The sequence below is a fragment of the Octopus bimaculoides genome, chromosome 3 (assembly GCF_046866305.1).
Source record: "Octopus bimaculoides isolate indiv1 chromosome 3, ASM4686630v1, whole genome shotgun sequence".
In the NCBI taxonomy this organism is placed as follows: Eukaryota; Metazoa; Mollusca; class Cephalopoda; order Octopoda; family Octopodidae; genus Octopus; species Octopus bimaculoides.
In genome coordinates this window covers 110,703,691-110,710,548 of record NC_142930.1, presented here as the reverse complement: position 1 = coordinate 110,710,548, position 6,858 = coordinate 110,703,691, and positions in this window count along the sequence as shown.

Sequence of the window (6,858 nt, the reverse complement as noted above, 5' to 3'; positions counted from 1 at the left end):
TGAATTAAATAGCTTTCACCAGAGAATTGTGCAGTCATATTTCAGCAATACCTTGGGTCATCTTACTTAATTGACATTAAAACAAGCAAGAATTATTTGTTAATGCTACAATGAAGTATCAAAAAATTGACATCATTTTTCATGGTGTTTGAGGTAAGTGACAACTGACAAACAAGCTGAAAATATTTTTATTATGCATTTTATTTTATGCTTTTGTACATATAGGTGCAGGAGTGACTGTGTGGTAAGTAGCTTGCTTACCAACCACATGGTTCCGGGTTCATTCCCACTGCGTGGCACGTTGGTCAAGTGTCTTCCACTATAGCCTCGGGGTGACCAAAGCCTTGTGAGTGGATTTGGTAGACGGAAACTGATAGAAGCCCGTCGTATATATGTATATATATGTGTGTATGTGTGTGTATATGTTTGTCCCACCAACTTTGCTTGACAACCAATGTTGGTGTGTTTGTTTTTACTTGTTTCAGTAAATTTGAACTTAAAACATGAGGGATCAAAATTAAACTGCCATAACTGTAAACCTCATTTATTGTCACATTTCATGGATGAAACAATTTTCATCAAATAGTAAATCAAAATAAAATTAAAATAATATATATTATACTAATGAGGACAGCAAGCTGGCAGAATCGTTAGCATGCCGGATGAAATGCTTAGCGGTATTTCATCTGCCAGTAGTTTCTGAGTTCAAATTCTGCCAAGGTCAACTTTGCCTTTCATCCTTTCGGGGTCGATAAATTAAGTACCAGTTACACACTGGACGGGTGATGTAATCGACTTAATCCCTTTGTCTGTCCTTGTTTGTCCCCTCTATGTTTAGCCTCTTGTGGGCAATAAAGAAATTAATATATTATACCAATGATAATATTTGAACCTGGAACAAATGAGACCAAATCTAAAGGACCACAACTGTGAAACCCCTTTTATAGGGTTACATTTCCATGGAAGATATAGAGTTTTCATTATTGGTACCCCCCCCCCAAAAAAAAAAGGAATAAAATAAATGAAGTAATGTACCTACAGTAGGATTTTAGCTTATGACCTCTGGGACGAAAAGTGGAGTAGCATAATTGTAAAATCTCTTTATAGTGTCACCATTCTATGGGTGAAACAGTTTACATAAAATTGTGAAGCAAAATTAATGAAATGATATACCAAGAGTAAAAATTGAACCTATAACCTCAGGGCGCAAAACTAAAATATAACTTCAAAACTTTCCTTACTTTCACATTTACATGGATGAAGCAATTTTAATCAAATAGTAAAAAAAAGAAAAAAACAAAAGAAAGAAGCAATATGTTAGATCAATGATAGAATTTGAACCTGTAACCTTCTGCATTGAAACTAAAATACCACAATCACAAAAGTTTTTTTATGTCTTGATACATGCCCATTGAATGAAATAGAGTTGTCATCAAACTCAGAAATGATACATTTGTCATAATGGGATTTTTTTTATAACAAAAAATAAAAAAATGTCTAAACACCAATAACTCTTTCATCAAAAAAAAAAAAAAAAATAATAATAATAATAATAATAAACCCTAACAAAAAAAAATAAACAACAAAACCATATCAATTGCAGATAAGGTCAAAATTAACATTAATTATAAACACGGTGCCTGTGAAATATTTTGTGCAAAATGCACTTCTGTTATGCCACTTTGTGACAACTAACGACTAACACAACAACAAAAACTACAAAAAAAATAAAAGAAAAGTAACCGACAGTTTTTGACAAAATGGATATGAAGTGTAAAAAAAATATATATACAGTTTCTAACAAAAGAAAAAAGGAAAAAATAATTACGATAAACTGAATAGTCAATATTTTTATATTATCATTATTATTATTATTATTATTATTATTATTATTATTATTATTATTATTATTATTATTATTATTATTATTATTATTATTTTTATTTTTACTATTATTATTTTTATTATTATCATTATTATTATTATTATTATTATTATTATTATTATTATTATTATTATTATTATTATTATTATTATTATTATTTTTATTTTTACTATTATTATTTTTGTTATTATCATTATCGTTGTTGTTGCTGTTGTTGTCTTTCATAGACGCAGTAAAGAAGTATTATCTTCTGTGATGGTAATGGTGGTATTGGGTATATAAGAGTACTCAGTCAGCTGTGATTAGGGAGGACAATGCATGCAAGAAGAACAGTATACAGTGTGCTTAGAATTTAGGAAATAAGGCAATACATAATAACAAAATGGCATGAATAGAGATTTGAATAAGTCTTTGTGATAGATGGAGAAACACGTCGTACACAAACAAGCACATAAGCAGACACACGCATGCACACACATATATGCATATGCTTTCATAATCACTCCCACACAAACGTATACATATGCATATGAATTACAAAAAAACATATATATATGTATATGTATATATGTGTAAATGTATATATGTATGTATATATATATGTGATTTTTGTGACTGGTTTTCAACAATATAAATGAAAACGAAATCTGTTATAAAGAAGCCTTTTCTTCTTTCCTTTTGAATAAAAAGCTACAAATGTGATAATTCATATATATACATATATATATATATATATATATATATATATATATATATATATATATATATATATATATATATATATATATATATATATATATATGTATGTATGTATGTATATATGTATGTATGTATGTATGTATGTATGTATGCCTATGCATATATGTATGTATGTATATATGTATATGTATGTTTATATATGTATATATATATATATATATATATATATATATATATATACACATACATAGATACATATACTTATTTATACACACACACACACACATATATATATATATATATATATATATATATATATATATATATATATAGATAGATAGATAGATAGATAGATAGATAGATATATGTCTGTGTGTGTGTGTGTGTGTGTGTGTGTGTGTGTGTAGGATGAAACTTATACATTACCATACTTCATGGCTGGATTGATTGATGGAATTACCAAAAACCGTTTTCTACTGAAAGGGCCACAAATCTCATAAAAAACATTCTATACAGATATAGTAGAATTGAAGAATTTTAGTTTTTAACAGTAATATTATATATGACAAAAACAGTGGTAGTCACACCATAGCAACAAAAAGGCAATGAAATATAATGTCGTATAACAACACCGTAATAGCAATGAAATGGCTACCAATGAAAATGAAGCAAGCTATGATGTTGTAATACTTGGTGTTGGTTAATCGTTTCTACTATAGGCACACGGTCTGAAATTTTGGGGGAGGCGATGAGTCGATTACATCGATCCCAATGTGTAACTGGTACTTCATTTATCGACCCCAAATGGATGAAAGGCAAAATCAACCCAGGCGGCATTTGAACTCAGAATGTGAAGACAGATGAAATACCGCTAAACATTTCGTCCAGCCTGCTAATGATTCTTATTTCTTTATTGCCGACAAAGGGCTAAACATAGAAGGGACAAACAAGGACAGACAAAGGGATTAAATCAATTACATCGATCCCAGTGCATAACTGGTACTTAATTTATCTACCTCAAAAGGATGAAAGCCAAAGTCAACCTTGGTGGCATTTGAACTCAGAACATGACGGCAGACGAAATACCGCTAAGCATTTCGCCTGGCATGCTAACGTTTCTGCCAGCTCGCCGCCTTACTTGGTGTTGGTTAATAATAATGGTTTTCGGTGCCTATATTTTTGATCCCTAAAACAATGAAAGGTAAAGTAGTGGAATTTGAACACAGAACATAAAGAGCTGGATGAAATAACACAAACATTTTGCATGATGTAGTAACAATTCTACCAGCTAACCATTTTAATGGTTTTGAATTCTGGCACAAGGCTAACTGTTGTAAGTGGAGGTGGGGAAGTCAATTCTGTTGACTCTAGTACTCAACTGGTACATAGATTAAGGACCTTGAAAGGATGAAAATCAAAACATTACACAGATTGTTTTATCACATATAAATGCAACAAAAAATCTCTTAAATGTTCATGGGTGTTGATCACTTACTTCTACACACAGGCCAAGAAACATTTTCATTTATCAACTCAACCAGTCACCATCAAAGACTATCCATTTGTGCAACCATCAGGTTGGAACACTCTTGTCCATTACTAGCATAGCTTGGATCAGAGCAAGCTATTTTTCCTTCAAAAATTTTCATAAGGGCAGGTGGATCTAGGAGATGCTTTTCATGCACAATATATAAAAGAACAAATATCTGTATTTTGGTAACAAAGAAAAAAATTAGAAAAAAATTTCAAAAGTAAATACTACCAGAATTCTGGAGACTTTCGGTTAACCTCGAAGAAATATAATATTAACTGCAGAAGAAGTACACTTTAAATTATAGCAATTTCATTTTATGTTTGCTAAAATATTTTACCAAACACTGTACCATATCAAATATTTAGAATTTCATTACATAAATCAACATTCGTGTGTGAAATAAAAGCCTCATATTTTTCTTGTTTATTTACTTTGTAAAAATGTGATTGCAAAAAAAAAAAAGAAGAAAAGAATAGATAAGCAAGCAAATAAATGCATAAATGACCTAAAAGAAAATTAAATAAAATATCTGGATAAAAATTGATTTGAAAATAAAACATCCGAACAATGAAAAAATATACAAAATCTGAAAGTGATCTATAAAACATGATATCATTATGATTTCTTATATGTGTGTGTGTGAGTGTGTGCGTGTGTGTGTCTATGTATATATGCATGCATGCATATATATATATATATATATATATATATATATATATATATATATATATATATATATATATATATATATGTAAGTATGCACATACACAAAGATCTATACAAATATATTTATATTTATATATATATACGTATGTATGTGTGTGTATATATATATATATATGTGCAAGCATACATGTATATACATATATATATATATATATATATATATATATATATATATGTGCAAGCATACATGTATATGTAGGCATATGCATGTGTTTATATATATATATATATATATATATAAACACATGCATATGCCTACATATACATGTATGCTTGCACATACACATATATATATATATATATATATAGATATATATAGGTATATATATATATATATATATAAACACATGCATATGCCTACATATACATGTATGCTTGCACATACATATATATATATATATATATATATATATATATATATATATATATATATAAACACATGCATATGCCTACATATACATGTATGCTTGCACATACACATACATATGCTTGTAAGAAGGCATGTAGGTGAATGTGTGATTATAAGATGCATGAACTCATGGTTATTTACATATGTGAATGAATATATATAAGAAATTTTATATTACTTCTTATATATATACAAATATGTGTATGCATATATATATATATATATATATATATATATATATATATACACACATATGTAACAGTAGTAGCATGATATATTTCAAGAATATAATTTTTTTACAAATTGACAGGTAAGTTTCATTAATAACATCATTTTTTAGCACTCTTAGCTTTTAGACACTTTATCTATTTACATATTTTATACATTGATCTATTTATTCTTCATAAACATAGCCACATATATGTATATGAGCTAGGCTATGCACGTGGGAAAGTATATATATTTGTGTGTGTGTGTGTGTGTAACAATTCATATATGTACATGTGCGTGTGTGTATATGAAAGAGGACATAGCAATTTACATATTTGATGTGTACATACTTATCTATATATGCATTCATATGCACACACACACATGTATAAATGCATGATTCTCTATGTCTAGATATGATTTATATATATATATGTACATCATCATCATCATCATCATCGTTTAACGTCCGCTTTCCATGCTAGCATGGGTTGGACGATCTGACTGAGGACTGGTAAAACCGGATGGCAACACCAGGCTCCAATCTAATTTGGCAGAGTTTCTACAGCTGGATGCCCTTCCTAACGCCAACCACTCAGAGAGTGTAGTGGGTGCTTTTACGTGTCACCCACACGTAAACGGCCACGCTCGAAATTGTGTCTTTTATGTGCCACCCGCACAAGAGCCAGTCCAGGGGCACTGGCAACGATCTCGCTCGAAAACCCTAGAAGGCCAGTCAGGCGGTACTAGCAACGGTCACGCTCAGGATGGTACATCTTATGTGCCACCCGCACAAGAGCCAGTCCAGGGGCCCTGGCAACGATCTCACTTGACTTGCCAGGTCTTCTCACGCACAGCACATTTCTAAAGGTCTCGGTCAGTAGTCATCGCCTCGGTGAGGCCCAATGTCCGAAGGTCTTGCCTCACCACCTCAGCCCAGTTCTTCCTGGGCCTACCTTTTCCACGGGTTCCCTCAACTGTTAGGGAGTGGCACTTTTTCACGCAGCTATCCTCATTCATTCTCACCACATGTCCAAACCAGCGCAATCGTCTCTCTTGTTCAGCTTTTCTCTCGAGATACTTACACTCTGACGGGTATGCACATTTACATTACACATCCAGCGGAGCATACTGGCTTCATTCCTTGTGAGCTTACGCATGTCCTCAGCAGTCACAGCCCATGTTTCACTGCCATGTAGCATGGCTGTTCGTACACATGCATCATACAGTCTGCCTTTTACTCTGAGTGAGAGTCCCTTTGTCGCCAGCAGGGGTAAGAGCTCTCTAAACTTGGCCCAGGCTATTCTTATTCTAGCAGTTACACTTTCAGCGCACCCACCCCCACTACTAACTTGGTCACCCAGATAGCGGAAGCTATCGACTACTTCTAGTTTT